The 17,828-nt window shown below is 44.4% G+C and overlaps 1 protein-coding gene across 1 annotated transcript in view; it reads left to right on the forward strand.

Annotated features, from left to right (window-relative positions):
- LOC126183286 (beta-1,3-galactosyltransferase 5-like) overlaps window positions 1-17,828 on the forward strand; it is a 325,368-nt gene that overhangs the window by 16,500 nt on the left and 291,040 nt on the right. The window lies entirely within an intron of this gene.

Raw genomic sequence — 17,828 nt, forward strand, 5'->3', positions numbered from 1 at the left:
ACGCTATAGTATGTGTCACACCATATAGACAAACATAAAAATTGTAAATTGCCTGCTGATGTTTATTTTCACAAAATGAAGAAACCGTAATAGTTCTTGAATCAATAGTATTTTATTGTTTACTTTCGGTTTCGGAATGATATTCGATATCGTGCTGAAAACTAATGACTCCGAATATTTTGCGTGAAATTTCTTACAGCTTTTAAAACCAAACAAATATTATTAACGTTATTCATCTTTATTCTTCACGTCTACATATTTGTTTCTCAACATAGTCACCCTGGCGAGAGACCAGTTTGTTGATACCGTCACTGTAGAATGTTTGACTTTATTGACAGAGCCACAACCTCACCTCTGCTTGCACCGCTTCGTCACTGTCAAAGTGAAGTCGTCGAACGTGTTCTTTAAGTTTTGGAAACGGATGAAAATCGGATGCGGCCAAGTTGTGACTGTATAGAGGATGATCGATGACAGTAAACGTAAGGCATCGGATTGTTGTTTAAGTTGCAGCACTCGTATGTGGTCTGGCACTGTCATGTTTAAGGAGAGGGTGCTCCATGTGTGGGCGAACTCCTCGTATTCGAAACTCCATTGCAGCATGCTGTTTCTCACGCACCTACATAGTTACGTTCCAAAAATATGGTTGGCTGGCTCTGAGCACTATGCGACTTAACTTCTGAGGTCATCAGTCGCCTAGAACTTAAGAACTAATTAAACCTAACTAACCTAAGGACATCACACACATCCATGCCCGAGGCAGGATTCGAACCTGCGACCGAAGCGGTCGCGCCGGCCGCGGTGGTCTAGCGGTTCTAGGCGCGCCGTCCGGAACCGCGCGACTGCTACGATCGCAGGTTCGAATCCTGCCTCGGGCATGGATGTGTGTGATGTCCTTAGGTTAGTTAGGTTTAAGTAGTTCTAAGTTCTAGGGGACTGATGACCTCAGATGTTAAGTCCCATAGTGCTCAGAGCCATTTGAACCATTTTTTTGAAGCGGTCACTCGGCTCCAGACTATAGCGCCTAGAACCGCACGGCCACTCCGGCCGGTCAAAAATATGGTTCAAATGGCTCTGAGCACTATGGGACTTACATCTGAGGTCATCAGTCCCCTAGAACTTAGAACTACTTAAACCTAACTAAGCTAAGGACATCGCACACATCCATGCCCGAGGCAGGATTCGAATCTGCGACGGGAGCGGTCGTGCGGTTCCAGACTGAAGCGCCTAGAACCGCTCGGCTACACCAGCCGGCAGTTACTTTCCACATCGCCATGTTACACGCTACAATTCGTAGCTCTCTAGTGGCAGAGGGCAGCAAGACAAGAAGAATAAATATGTCGAACGTTAATAGCGTCTGTTTTATTTAAAAAGCTTTAAGGTTTTCCCATAAAAAAATTGGAAATATTATTTTTCAACACGCCCTCATCATTCCATCTTCTGGCCTAGAATAAAGCGTAGACCAACTAGGGTTGTCTTCCACCGTATGTCATCTGTGCAACAAAAGTTTTGTGTCCCACTTTATAAAAAAGGGAACATAGGAAAGTGACAGCAAGAACTGTCTTGCTCATCTGGCTGTACTTCCTGTTGATAGCCCAAGGAAGAAGCGCGCGCTCGCGCCTGTGTGTGTGTGTGTGTGTGTGTGTGTGTGTGTGTGTGCAGAATGAACTGGCGCGTTTTCGTGGGGCCGAAACGTCTTCTTGGGCAGCTTCCTGCGACGCTTCGTCTTGACAACGTCCCGGAACTTCGTCGTCACACTGCGGTAGTATGCTCCAATGACGTTACCCCTAACGAGCATCATCTGTTAGCACCACGTTATAGCTCTCCCAAAAACACTTATCACCTTTCCTGGTGCAGGTTTAGTCTTCGCCCTTTTTGGTGGTAGTGAATCCAAATGTTTCCCTGCTGTCTTTGGTCCTCTGTCTTGGGGTCATCGTGACAGACGCAGAACTCGTCCATGCTGTTTAGGCAGCTAATGAAATCATTTGGCTTGGCCTCACACAGCTGCAGCATTTCCGCTGATGCCTCGGCTCCGCGGGCTTTTAGAATGGGTTTGAGCAGTCGCGTTATCCAGTGGTCAGCGACATTTGTCACGTTGAAAATGTCGTCTAAGCTAATGAAAACTAATCCGTGACTGATTTTTACTTTTTCTGTTATTGCCTCGATTGTAGTACGATGATATTCCGGCACAAAGGCCTAAGTTTCTCTTGCGATCCCTGGTTCTTCATAGAACTCTGTTTGATGTCTTGGCCACCAAATGTTCCAGATCTGAACCCGATGAAAAACATCTGGGTCCCTATTGGTCGGCATCTCCGCGCCCACAAACCATTGGCCCGTAATTTATGGGATCTGCGATCTGCGTTACCTATACTTAGACATCTCGTGCCATATACATCCGGAAAAGCCGCGCAGGGTAGTGTAGCCGTGCGGTCTGAGGCATCTTGTCACGGTTCGCTCGGCTCTTCCCATCGGAGGTTCGAATCCTCCCTCGGCTATGGGTGTGTGTGTTGTCCTTAGCGTAAGTTAGTCGAAGTTAGATTAAGTAGTGCGTAAGCCTAGGGACCGATGACCTTAGTAGTTTGGTCCCATAGTCGTTACCACAAATTTCCAAATTTTTTCCACCCGGAAAACTACCGATGACTTGCCGAATCCATGCCATGCAAATTGCTGTACAGCGTTCCAAACGAGGACCAACATGCTGTTAAACAAATTTCCATAATGGTTATGCTTATCAGTGAGTATAAACGTATCGAAATAACACTCTGTAAATATCTAGTGCCGGCCGGAGTGGTCGAGCGGTTCTAGGCGCTACAGTCTGGAACCGCGTGACCGCTACGGTCGCAGGTTCGAATCCTGCCTCGGGCATGGATGTGTGTGATGTCCTTAGGTTAGTTAGGTTTAAGTAGCTCTAAGTTCTAGGGGACTGATGCCCTCAGATGTTAAGTCCCATAGTGCTCAGAGCCATTTGAACTAAATATCTAGTGTTGGTAGTAAATATGAGGGGCGATAAACAAGTTTCCGTTCAAAAGCTGTACAGTTCAGAATCGGCACGACAATCAGGCAAAATCGCCGTGAGCATTGAGGCAATCATCCCACTTATGCACCAATTTTAAGATATCCGTTTGGTAAGCGCCGTGTCCTATTGCGTGAGGAAGTACATAGCTACCTGCAGCACCCTCTCGTCTGACAGGAACAATCGATCCTTCAATGCCTTTTTTAAGGACAGAAGGCGCAATAATCGCATTAGGAAGATCAGGACTATAGGGCGGGTGCTCCAGCGTCTCCCACTTCCGAGTTGGCGTAAATTCTGCCTTACGACATTTATATGGGACGTGCTTTATATGAAGCATCAGCACTCCTTGACGCATATTCCGCAACATTGGTTTTTGACGGGCGCGTTACCACTCACACGATCTTTATTCTCCGATTACTGTCTACCTGTGTTTGTCCATCGGCAGCCAAGAAAAGAATAACAGCACGTTGGTCTTGTTTGTACGCATTTGGTAATAAAGACGCCATAGCTCACTTCACAAAACGTCAGACAATATTATTAACGCAACTTATATTTTAACATAATGATTAACAGACTAATAAATCTACCTTTAGAACATGTAGTCATACAAAAAGAATTGCCAGGCCTTACTTACTTAGCTCAACAAAATGACTTCGATCCAAGCATAGTGAGGAAACTATACACCAAACACGCAGTGAGATCCATAAAGACATACTCCTACAACTAACAAAATAAGTACTAACAAAACAAAATTTCAAATACATAACTAAAACTTACACAGGACGTATATCTAACGAACTAAACACATTACTAAAGAAGGCAACAGTTAAAATCGCCGACAGAACCGGACACAACGTCAAGACACTGAACCACTCCGATAAAACAAAACCACCTCTACGCAATGTACCAGACAAATATAAAATCAGCTTTAAAGACTGTGACAAATCCTACATACGACAGACAGTCAGAAACTTTGAAATTAGGTACAGAGAACACACAAGAAACAGCGACACAAACCAACCAACGTACTCCAACCACTTAAACACAGAAAATGAGACTGATCACATAACCAGTGCAATGAGAATCTTACATATAAAACCAAAGAGATTAAAATGAATGTTTTGGAAGAAATCGAAATATAAAAAATGTGTTCAAATTTGTGTGAAATCCTAAGGGACCAAACTGCTGAGGTCATCGGTTCCCACTCTTACCCACTACTTAAACTAACTTTAAATTATGCTAAGAACAACACACACACCCATGCCCGAGGGAGGACTCGAACCTCGGGCAGGAGGGGCCGCCCAGTCCATGAAATGGCGCCTCAAACCGCACGGCCACTCCGAGCGGGCATAGACACGCCCTGATAAACTATTAAATGAACAAAAGGACATGAAACATAAAAATTATATAGATAGCTTTACTGAAATCATACATCTCGATTCCGGATGAAATAAAAACAAAGATATACACACTACGAAAACAAAACAACGATTATATTACCACATCACAGATCATCACAATACATAGACAAATAACTAAATATATTGTAACCATATAGCATCGCTGGGTCTGCTGTCAATCGTAGCTGTCAAAACTACAACAGTATATACCATCGACAACAGACCTAAGCTGACATTTCCAAACAACAGCATTCATCTATATCTACATTTGCATCTACATAAATGCTCCGCAAGCCACCGTATGGTGCGCAGCGGAGTATACCCTGTGCCACTACTCTTCATTTCCTTTCCTGTTCCACTCGCAAACAGAGCTCTGTACGAGCCCTAATTTCTCGAATCTTATCTTTGTGGTCCTTAAGCGCAATGTATGCTGGCGGCAGTAGAATCGTTCAGTAGTCAGCTTCAAATGCCGGTTCTCTAAATGTTCTCAATAGTGTTTCTCGAAGAAAACGTCGCCTTTCCTCCAGGGATTAACGTTTGTGCTCCCGAAGCATCTCCGTAACACTGCGTGTTGTTCGAACCTACCAGAAACAAATCTAGGTGTCCTTCTCTGAATTGCTTTGATGTCTTCCTTCAACCCGACCTGGTACGGATCGCAAACACTCGAGCAGTACACAGGAATAGGTCGCACTAGCGTCCTATATGCGATCAGGTGAACCACTCTTTCCTAAAATCCTCCCAATAACCCGAAGTTGACTATTCACCTTCCCTACCACAGTTCTCACGTGCTCGTTCCATTTCATGTCTCTCTGCAACGTTACGCCCAGACAGTCAAACGACTGCCGGCCGTGGTGGGCATGCGGATCTAGGCGCTGTAGTCCAGAACCGCGCGACTGCTACGGTCGCAGGATCGAATCCTGCCTCGGGCATGGATGTTTGTGATGTCCTTAGGTTAGTTAGGTTTAAGTAGTTCTAAGTTCTAGGGGACTGATGGCCTCAGATGTTAAGTCCCATAGTGCTCAGAGCCATTTTTTTTAGTCAAACGACTTCACTGTGTCAAGCAGGACGCTAGTAATACTGTAACCGAACATTACAGGTTTGCTCTTCTACTCACATGCATTATCTTACATTTCCTCATTTAGAACTAACTGCCATTGATAACACTAGAAATTTTGTCTAAGCTGTCTTATATCTTCCCACAGTTACTCAACTTCGACACCGTACCATACACCACAGAATCATCAAGAAAACAACCGCGGATTGCTGTCCACCCTGTCCGCCAAATCATTTATGTATCTAGAGAACAACACAGGTCCTATCTCACTTCCCTGGGGGACTCCTTACGATACCCTTGTCTCTTATGAACACACAGCGTCGAGGACAACATATTGCGTTCTAATACTTAAGAAGTCTTCGAGTCACTCACATATACAGGGTGTTACAAAAAGGTACGGCCAAACTTTCAGGAAACATTCCTCACACACAAAGAAAGAAAATATGTTATGTGGACATGTGTCCGGAAACGCTTACTTTCCATGTTAGAGCTCATTTTATTACTTCTCTTCAAATCACATTAATCATGGAATGGAAACACACAGCAACAGAACGTACCAGCGTGACTTCAAACACTGTTACAGGAAATGTTCAAAATGTCCTCCGTTAGCGAGGATACATGCATCCACCCTCCGTCGCATGGAATCCCTGATGCGCTGATGCAGCCCTGGAGACTGGCGTATTGTATCACAGCCGTCCACAATACGAGCACGAAGAGTCTCTACATTTGGTACCGGAGTTGCGTAGACAAGAGCTTTCAAATGCCCCCATAGATGAAAGTCAAGAGGGTTGAGGTCAGGAGAGCGCGGAGGCCGTGGAATTGGTCCGCCTCTACCAATCCATCGGTCACCGAATCTGTTGTTGAGAAGCGTACGAACACTTCGACTGAAATGTGCAGGAGCTCCATCGTGCATAAACCACACGTTGTGTCGTGCTTGTAAAGGCACATGTTCTAGCAGCACAGGTAGAGTATCCCGTATGAAATCATGGCGGTGAATCGAGGAATTACAGTACATTCGAAACTAAAATGAGCTCTAACATGGAAATTAAGCGTTTCCGGACACATGTCCACATAACATATTTTCTTTATTTGTGTGTGAGGAATGTTTCCTGAAAGTTTGGCCGTACCTTTTTGTAACACCCTGTACACTGACAATAAAGTGTCAAATGCTTGCCTAAAATCTAGAAATATGGAATCAGTCTGTTGCCCTTCATCCATAGTTCGCAGCATATTATGTGAGAAAAGGGCAAGCTGAGTTTCACACGAGCGATGCCTTCTAAAACCAAGCTGATTCGTGGACGTAGCCTCTCAGTCTCAAGAAAGTTTATTATATTCGAACTGAGAATATGTTCAAGCAATATTTTTCTGTAATTTTGCGGGTCCGTTCTTTTACCCTCCTTATATATTGGTGTCACCTGCGCTTTTTCCAGTCGTTTGGAACTTTTTTCGGGGTGACAGACTCACGATAAATGCAAGCTAGGTTAGGGGCCAATGCCATAGAGTATTCTTTGTAAAACTGAATTGGGATTCCGTCCGGACCTGGCGATTATTTTCTTTCAAATACGAGTATATCAGTTGCTCTTCTACGCCAGGGATACTTATTAGTAAGTCGTCCATACGCAAGTCTGTTCGATGGTCAAATGACGATATGTTTGGACGATTCTCCCGTGTGAACGATTTCTTGAATGTGAAAACTAAAACATCGGTTTTCGTTTTGCTATCTTCAACTGCCACACAAGACTGGTCAACACGGGACTGAATTGAGGGCTTAGACCCGCTTGGCGATTTTGCATCGGACAAGAATTTTCTCGGTTTCTCTGACAATCTTTTGCTAAGGTTTGACGGTGGTAGTTGTTGTATGCTCCGCGCATAGATCTTTTCACAGACGCACGAATCTCTACTGAGCTTTGCTTGTCGTCATTTGTGCATTCTCTTTTGAATCGAGAGTGCAACACACTCTGCTTCATCAGCATCTTACGAATTTCGTTATTAAACCATGATGTGTCTTTTCCATCCTTTATCTACTTACTAGGCACATAATTCTGCAGACGACGATTTACAACCTGCTTAAGCTCTGCCATAATTCCTCTACGTCCGTTGTTGTTGTCGTAGTCTTCAGTCCTGAGACTGGTTTGATGCTGCTCTCCATGCTACTCTATCCTGTGCAAGCTGCTTCATCTCCCAGTACATACTGCAGCCTACATCCTTCTGAATCTGCTTAGTGTATTCATCTATTGGTCTCCCTCTACGATTTTTACCATCCACGCTGCCCTCCAATACCAAATATGGAGATCCCTTGAAGCCTCAGAACATGTCCTACCAACCGATCCCTTCTTCTAGTCGAGTTGTGCCACAAACTCCTCTTCTCCCAAATTCTGTTCAATACCTCTTAATTAGTTATGTGATCTACACATCTAGTCTTCAGCATTTTTCTGTAGCACCACATTTCGAATTCTTCTATTCTCTTCTCTTCCAAACTACTTATCGTCCATGTTTCACTTCCATACATTGCTACACTCCATACAAATACTTCCAGAAACGACTTCCAGACACTTAAATCTATACTCGATGTTAACAAATTTCTCTTCTTCAGAACCGCTTTCCTTGCCATTGCCAGTCTACATTTTATATCCTCTCTACTTCGACCATCATCAGTTATTTTACTCCCTAAATAGCAAAACTCCTTTACTGCTTTAAGTGTCTCATTTCCTAATCTAATTCCCTCAGCATCACCGGATTTGATTCGACTACATTCCATTATCCTGGTTTTGCTTTTGTTGATTTTCATCGTATATCCTCCTTTCAAGACGCTGTCCATTCCGTTCAACTGCTCTTCCAAGGCCGTTGCTGTCTCCGACAGAATTTTTTTGTCATCGGCGAACCTTAAAGTTTTAATTTCTTCTCCATGGACTTTAATACCTACTCCGAATTATTCTTTTGTTTCCTTTATTGCTTGCTCAATATATAGATTGAATAACATCGGGGCTAGGCTACAACCCTGTCTCACTCCCTTCCCAACCACTACTTCCCTTTCATGTCTCGCGAATCTGATAACTGCCATCTGGTTTCTGTAAAAAATGTAAATAGCCTTTCGCTCCCTGTATTTTACCCCTGCCACTTTCAGAATTTGAAAGAGGGTACTCCAGTCAACATTGTCAAAAGCTTTCTCTAAGTCTACAAATGCTAGAAACGTAGGTTTGCCTTTCTTTAATCTTTTTTCTAAGATAAGTCGTAAGGTCAGTATTGCCTCACGTGTTCCAGTATTTCTACGGAATCCAAACTGATCTTCCCCGAGGTCGGCTTCTACTAGTTTTTCCATTCGTCTGTAAAGAATTCGTGTTAGTATTTTGCAGCTGTGGCTTATTAAACTGATTGTTCGGTAATTTTCACATTTGTCAACACCTGCTTTCTTTGGGATTGGAATTATTATATTCTTCTTGAAGTCTGAGGGTATTTCGCCTGTTTCATACATCTTGCTCACCAGATGGTAGAGTTTTGTCAGGACTGGCTCTCTCAAGGCCGTCAGTAGTTCCAATGGAATGTTGTCTACTCCCGGGGCCTTGTTTCGACTCAGGTCTTTCAATGCTCTGTCAAACTCTTCACGCAGTATCCTATCTCCCATTTCATCTTCATCTACATCCTCTTCCATTTCCATAATATTGCCCTCAAGTACATCGCCCTTGTATAGACCCTCTATATACTCCTTCCACCTTTCTGCTTTCCCTTCTTTGCTTAGAACTGGGTTTCCATCTGAGCTCTTGATATTCATACAGGTGGTTCTCCTTTCTCCAAAGGTCTCTTTAATTTTCCTGTAGGCAGTATCTATCTTACCCCTAGTGAGATAAGCCTCTAAATCCTTACATTTGTCCTGTAGCCATCCCTGCTTAGCCAATTTGCACTTCCTGTCGATCTCATTTTTGATACGTTCGCATTCCTTTTTGCCCGCTTCATTTACTGCATTTTTTTATTTTCTCCTTTCATCAATTAAATTCAATATTTCTTCTGTTACCCAAGGATTTCCACTAGCCCTCATCTTTTTACCTACTTGATTCTCTGCTGACTTCACTACTTCATCCCTAAAAGCTACCCATTCTTCTTCTACTGTATTTTTTTCCCCAATTCTTGTCAATTGTTCCCTTATACTCTCCCTGAAACTCTGTACAACCTCTGGTTCTTTCAGTTTATCCAGGTCCCACCTCCTTAAATTCCCACTTTTTTGCAGTTTCTTCAATTTTAATCTACAGTTCATAACCAATATATTGTGGTCACAGTCCACATCTGCCCCTGGAAATGTCTTACAATTTAAAACCTGGTTCCTTAATCTCTGTCTTACCATTATATAATTTATCTGAAACCTGTCAGTGTCTCCAGGCTTCTTCTATGTATACAACCTTCTTTTATGATTCTTGAACCAAGTGTTAGCTATGATTAAGTTATGCTCTGCGCAAAATTCTACCAGGCGGCTTCCTCTTTCATTTCCTACGCCCAATCCATATTCACCTACTACGTTTCCTTCTCTTCGTTTCCCTACTATCGAATTCCAGTCACCCATGACTATTAAATTTTCATCTCCCTTCACTATGTGAATAATTTCTTTTATTTCATCATACATTTCTTCAATTTCTTCGTCATCTGCAGAGCTAGTTGACATATGAACTTGTACTACTGTAGTACGCGTGGGCTTCGTATCTATCTTGGCCGCAATAAGGCGTTCACTATGCTGTTTGTAGTAGCTTACCCGCACTCCTATTTTTTTATTCATTATTAAACTTGCTCCTACATTACCCCTACTTGATTTCGTATTTGTAGCCCTGTATTCGCCTGACCAAAAGTCTTGTTCCTCCTGCCACCGAACTTCGCTAATTCCCACTATATCTAACTTTAACCTATCCGTTTCCCTTTTTAAATTTTCTAACCTATCTGCCCGATAAGGGGAACTGGCATTCCACGCTCCGATCCGAAGAACGCCAGTTTTCTTTATCCTGATAACGACGTCCTCTTGAGTAGTCCCCGCCCGGAGATCCGAATGGGGGACTATTTTACCTCCAGAATATTTTACCCAAGAGGACGCCATCATCATTTAACCATACAATAACGCGGCACGTCCATCTTACGGGAACTAAGTAATGTCAGTTCATTGTCTAAGTGAGATGCTAGCAACTACTTATCTGCTCTACATAGCAGAAGCACTCTCATAGCCTTCTTGACCGATTTATTAACTTTCGTAACATACTAAAGTAAACGATTAACAAAGAAAACTATGGCGCAATTGAAGTTCCTAATGCGGCAATAAAATTATACGGCAGCAACAGCGCCACGGTGCAATATGGATGTCAGTACCAAACACACAATCAAACAAAATTGTTATTAGTTATAATTTTGCAACTGTTAACAAGGAGTATTTGCCTCAGATAGCTTGAAGATGGACATCGAGCTGAAATAGGCCGATTGCTACTGTATAATCTATAGCAATAAAACAACATCAATTATAGCGGCAGTCTGATTCAATATTTTACTACAATGTCATTACAAGCCATTGTTTACCGCATGCACGTCATAAAGACACGACTGCTGCAGTAACGCCTTGCCTAGCTACGTTGCGTATACGGTGCAGCAACGCCCTCAGACGGAAACATTTTTATCGCGCCTTACAGTTCTGGAAAACAAACGTGCACAATGCCCGATGTAGAAGTGATTGTACTGAGAACTGTTTTTACGACGGGGTCACAAACTTGTACTAAGAGTTTTTGAGGACATGATCTTTATGCCATTGACTGTTATAAGTTTTATTACGCTATTGCAGTTACGGCCTTAGGCCATTGACAAGTGCTGATATTATGGCTTTAAGCCATGTCAACTTAATGTAAGCTGACACATTTGTATGTCATTGTCAACACTGTCCATACACTCGTGACGTTGTTACACAGTGCGAGCACACGTATTCAAACATCATAAAACAACGTAATCTGTAAGTACACCTGTTCTAGTTGTTTTTTGTGGCTAGTGATGGTTTAACGAACATGTGCACTTACAGATTATGTTGTTTTACGATGTTTGAATACGTGTGCCTGCACTGTGTAAAAACTTCACGAATGTATTTAACAGTATAGACAACGACACACAAATATGTCAGCTTACATTACGTTGACATGGCGTAAAGCCATAATATCAGCACTTGATACTGGCCTAAGGCAGAAATTGCAATAGTGTGCCGGCCGGTATGGCCGAGCGGTTCTAGGCGTTTCAGTCTGCAACCGCGCGACTGCTACGGTCGCAGGTTCGAATCCTGCTCGGGCATGGATGTGTGTGATGTCCTTAGGTTAGTTAGGTTTAAGTAGTTCTAAGTTCTAGGGGACTGATGACCTCAGATGTTAAGTCCCATAGTGCTCAGAGCCATTTTTTTGCAATAGTGTAATAAAAACTTATAACAGTCAATAGCGTAAAGATGATGTCCTTCAAAAAATTTCTTATGACTGTACAACAAGTTTGAATTAAGAGTGAACCATGTATCTAATGCTATTAATTTTCCTTGAGACATATGAGTCTCAAATTTATCTACGATAATGTTAGAAACTGAAGAAATGAATTAAAATTTGTGCCACTTGAACCCAGGTCTCCTTGCCTACAAGGATGTGTGCTAGCCATTACAGCAGCGCAGCAGTACATGTAACACAGGTGCACGGATTACCCTAGTCCAGTGCCCTCCCTAATACAAACTTCAGTTCATGTCTTCAGCTTATTTTCCCCTTCTTAAATCGTCACTATTGCCGAGGCTCTCCGGTATTGGAATAGCACCCTTAAACCATCCACACCCTTCCACCCACCCACCCACACACATACAGAAACACACACACACACACACACACACACACACACACACACACACACACACACAGTCACTTCGTTAACCTCCCTTTCATTAAACGCAACTTCAGCAGCTTGTGTGCCAACATCTTTCCTTGCTTAATCAACCAGTTTCTCATTTGATCCATGATGCTGACTTCTGCAACCAAAGTTTCTATCAAGTCATCTGTCGTTGGGAAAAATGTGTAACATAGTAGGGTGAAGGACCCGCCAGCATAGCCGAGAGCGCTAACACGCTGCTTCCTTGACTCGGGTAGGCGCGCCGGCCCCGGATCGAATCCACCCGGCGGATTAACGACGCCGACCGGTGTGCCAGCCAGCCTGGATGTGGTTTTTAGGCGGTTTTCCACATCCTACTAGTTGACTACTGGGCTGGCCCCCACGTCCCGCCTCAGTTACACGACTCACAGCATTTGCGACACATTCACACTATTTCACGATTTACACTAGACGCACACAGCTGGGGTACACTAATTCCGTCCTGGGGGGTACGGGGTGGCGGCAGGAAAGCATCTGGCCACCCCTTACAATTAACATGCCAAATCCGGTTAACCGTGGTCTACCCTGCGTAACCGCGGGACAAGGCGCAAGCGATAGAATAGAAGGATGAAGGACACCATCATCGCGTTCCATAGCCACTACGTGTTCGCTTCCAGGTGATAATAGAATCCTTCTGAAAATCCGCAGATGGCCAGCCTTTGGTTAAACATCTGACATCAGCAGAGTTCAAATAGATGTCCAGCCATCCAGGTGGTTTTCGTAAATTGTCTTGGGTGATTCCTTTAACATACACGCGTGTAGCTGCATGGGATTTCCTTTTGAAGTTGTAATGCATGGCAGTTTATCCAGATTCGGATGCAGAGTGATTTATAATCTTACTTCAAAAAAAGTTGCTCACCTGAATGGCAGACAGAAAATAAATAAAGCTAAGCTAACTGTGATGGGCGCCATCATGCATGTTCGCCTCGTACTCGTTTTTCATATAGAGCTTTTCATAGTTTATACGGGCAGTCTGCGAGCCACGTAACAATACTCTCTTTCTATGTTTATGAACTATAGGAGTCATTTCCTCTGCATAAAATGGCCCAACCACTTACAGTTTTGCCGGCCGGTGTGGCCGAGCGGTTCTAGGCGCTACAGTCTGGAACCACGCGACTGCTACGGTCGCAGGTTCGAATCCTGCCTCGGCCATGGATGTGTGTGATGTCCTTAGGTTAGTTAGGTTTAAGTAGTTCTAAGTTCTAGGGGACTGATGACCTGAGAAGTTAAGTCCCATAGTGCTCAGAGCCATTTGAACCATTTGAACTTACAGTTTTCCTTGTCGGCTTAGAGATATGTCAAACCTTGTCAAGTCTGTGACCTCACAAGTAAAACTACGCTATCTGATGAGAAGACTCCGGAGCAGGGAGGAGAAGATTAGTGCCGGCCGCGGTGGTCTAGCGGTTCTAGGCGCTCAGTCCGGAACCGCGCGACTGCTACGGTCGCAGGTTCGAATCCTGCCTCGGGCATGGATGTGTGTGATGTCCTTAGGTTAGTTAGGTTTAAGTAGTTCTAAGTTCTAGGGGACTGATGACCACAGATGTTAAGTCCCATAGTGCTCAGAGCCATTTTGGAGAAGATTAGTGTTTAACGTCCCGTCGGCAACGAGGTCATTACAGACGGAGCACAAGCTCGGTTTAGGGAAGAATTGGGAAGGAAATCGGGCGTGCCCTTTCAAAGGAAACATTCCAACAATTGCCTGAAGCGATTTAGTAAAGTATCCGGATAGCTATTAGTGGACGTCAATAGTGTGCCCATCCTTCGGCTTTATGATGTCTTGAACTCTGCTGGGGACACCTTCAATGAGGTGTCAAAACGTCTGCAGAGGAATGGCAGCCCATTCTTGCTCAAGAGCAGGGAAGGCAGGGAAACTGGACGCCAGGATCTGCAGCGAGATGGACGTTCTGCCTCCTCACAAAGGTGTTCCATTGGATTCAGTTAGGGGCTCTTGTCAGGCTATTGCGTTTCAGGAAAGTTATTATCCACAAAATGTTGCCCCATGCTGATTTATGGTGATATAATCAGCTATTGTCTTCACACTATTTCTCTACTGTACACAGGACACAATGCTGTAAAATGTGTTTATATCCTTCCAGAATTAGCTTTTTCTCAAAAGCAATAAGGAGATCCAGCTTTGTCCATGAAAAACACTGCAATACTGTAACACCACCACCAGCGTACTTCGCTGTTTGCACTACACATGAAGGTATGTAACGTTCTCCAGCCGTTCGACAAACTCAAACTCAGACCGTACCAGTGTACTGCCACAAGGTATAGTGCGGTTCGTCACAAAATCACCCGTTTCCAGCCATCCGCCGTCCAGTGGTGTTGCTGTTCACACCAATTCGACTGTCGCTCAGTACTGACTACAGAAGTGTGGGGCTTATGACCAGCTGCTTAACCACTGCCTTCCACTCTTTTTAACTCCTCATGCACAGTCATTGTGGGCGACAGCCTGAAGCACATTGGAATTCATGAGTGATTCCTTCCACTGATTTCATGTGATTTTTGCAATCGTCCTCCGCAATATTCGACGACACCTGTCCGTCAGTAGATGAGGTGTACCTGGTCTCGGTTTAGCCGCGGTTGTTACTTCAAGCTTCCACTACACAGTTATATCACCAACAGTCGACTTGGGCGGCTTTGGAAGGCTTGAAACTGCCCTAATGGTTTTGTTATTTTGCTGAAATCCAATGACTATTCCACGTTCTAAGTCACTGAGCTCTCCTAACTGACCCATTCTAGCCGGCCGCTGTGACCGAGCGGTTCTAGACGCCTCAGTCCAGACCCGCGCTGCTGCTACGGTCGCAAGTTCGAATCCTGCCTCGGGCATGGATGTGTGTGATATCCTTAGGTTAGATAGGTTTAAGTAGTTCTAAGTTCTAGGGGACTGATGACCTCAGATGTTAAGTCCCATAGTGCTTAGAGACATTTGAACCATTTTTTGATCCATTCTGCTGTAATTGCTTGTCTATTGCAAACACAATAGCTCCTCCCCTCCCTCACATTATTTTACACGGGCGGATCCACCTTTCATGACATCTGGTCGCCAATTCCGCGTTACCTAGAAGTGTCCGGGTACTTTTGGTCAGGTAGTTTATAAGTGATTGGGCCCGCTTAAGCAGAGGAAAGGACTGCAGTGATTTACAGGCATAAACAGAGAAACAGAGTCTACAAATACGGCAGGCAGGTTGCTCGGTATTCTACTGATAACTATCAATCGTTATCTTAAATACAAAATTGTTAAGGGTTTTGTGGCCACTTGTTGACACATTGCCTGTTGGCTTCTGTCTCGAGATCTTCGGCCGACGTACGTCTGATGAATTTTCGGACGTTTCGCCATCACGATTGACTGGAATTGTCGAAGTTTCACCCTTCCTTACTGGTGGTAAACTGGAGCTGAGCTCACAGCCGCAATCTGGCGCGCCAGCGTCCAAGGGCTGGGCTCCTCCGCGGTCGTTTCCGGAGCGGTTCTCTTGCCACCTGCGACGGTTGTTCGCTGCAGCACGGAAAGCCAGGATGCGTTTATCTTGAGGCCTTATTCTTTCTTGTTGGATCTGGTCTCGTGTTTGTGTATTTCGATAGCTTCCCTGAATAGGTGCGTGTGGTAGTTCTTCTCAACAGCCAGAAATTCTGCGTCGGCGAATTTTACTACGTGGTCGGTCTCAAACAGTGCCACAGCCGATTTCTCCACCTGCCCCAACCTGCAACATAGCTTATGTTCTGTAATCCTGGTGTGGATTGATCTTCCAGTCATTCCCACATGAACGCGTCCTCATGTGCATGGTATGAGGTATACTGCCGACATTGCAAGTGGGTCCCTTTGCTCCGTTGCCGATCTGAGACGCTCTTTGATCTCCTTTATCGGTTTGTAAATAGTCTTTACACCATGTTTGCGCTGTATACGGCCGATGCTGTCCGTCATTCTGGGAATGTATGGCAGAAAGGCCGTACCCACCATTTATTTTCTTGATTTGACACTTCGCCGAGTATCTAGCTCTGCTATACTTCTATTATAACTTGTGGAGTACCCATTGCTCCTCATAACACTTTCCAGGTGTCGCATTTCGCGTCTGAGGTGCTGCGGCTCACATATTCGTCTTGCTCGTGTTACGACCATATTAATCATGCCACCTTTCTGGCTCGGGTGGTGTTGTGATAGTTTACGTGGGTATCGGTCCGTGTGTGTCGGTTTTCGATAGACTCTGTGTCCCAGATTTTCGCCATCTTTTGTGACCAGCATATCTAGAAATGGTAGCTTTTCTTCCTTTTCTACTTCCATGATAAATTTTATGTTGGCATGGAGGCTGTTCAAGCGCCTCAGGCAGTCACTGAGCTGTACTTCACCATGGCTCCACACAACAAAGGTACCACCGACGTATCTGTACCACACCTTAGGTTTACAAGGTTCCAAGTCCAGTGCTTGTGCTTCGAAATGTTCCATGAAGAAGTTGGCCACCATTGGACTAAGAGGACTAGCCATGGCCACGTCTTCCCACTGTTCATAGAAGTTGCCATTCCACATAAACTCTTAATTCCGTAAAATAATTGGTATTTTGTGAGAATATTGACCGAAAATTTTCTTTCATGCCATAATCATTCACAGTAACAACAATAACAACCCTACTTCTAACAAAGAAAACAGTCTATTATGAACTCACTTTTCACTTAGATCCGTTCTGGTGATTCTTCAGTAAATCATAATCACTAAATCCGAAACTAAAACCACTCAGTAATTCTAAAATAACATATTCTAGCTGTAAACAAATCACACCTAACTGAACGAGCGGCCATACCGAAACCCAACCACCTTTTGGCACAGTTGTTGTCAAATCGGTGGGAGGACGATCGATGACAGGTTCAAATGGCTCTGAACATCTGAGGCCATCAATCCCCTATAACTTAGAACTACTTAAACTTAACTAACCTAAGGACATCACACACATTCATGCCCGAGGCAGGATTCGAACCTGCGACGGTAGCAGTCGCGTGGTTCCGGACTGAAGCGCCTAGAACCGTTCGGCCACCGAGGTAACAGGTTCCAGAAGCTTACAGAATATCAACTTCGGATAAAGTGCCGAAAATGAAGTCACTACCATACCAACCTACCGCATCGATCGGTATGAACGATACAGAATAGGGCCCTAGGAGAGGCGCTGCAGGCGATGCTCTGTTATTAGCAAAGGCACTCGCGTCGGCCATCTGCTGCCATAGGTCATTAACGCCAAATTTCGTGCACTCTCCTAACGGATACGTTCGTTGTACGTCCCACTCTGAACTCGCATTCGGGAGGACGACGGTTCAATCCCGCGTCCGGCCATCCTGATTTAGGTTTTCCGCGATTTCCCTAAATCACTCCAGGCAAATGCCGGGATGGTTCCTCTGAAAGGGCACGGCCGACTTCCTTCCCCATCCTTCCCTAATCCGATGAGACCAATGACCACGCTGTCTGGTCTTCCCC

Source organism: Schistocerca cancellata, chromosome 4 (assembly GCF_023864275.1).
Source record: "Schistocerca cancellata isolate TAMUIC-IGC-003103 chromosome 4, iqSchCanc2.1, whole genome shotgun sequence".
Taxonomy (NCBI): Eukaryota; Metazoa; Arthropoda; class Insecta; order Orthoptera; family Acrididae; genus Schistocerca; species Schistocerca cancellata.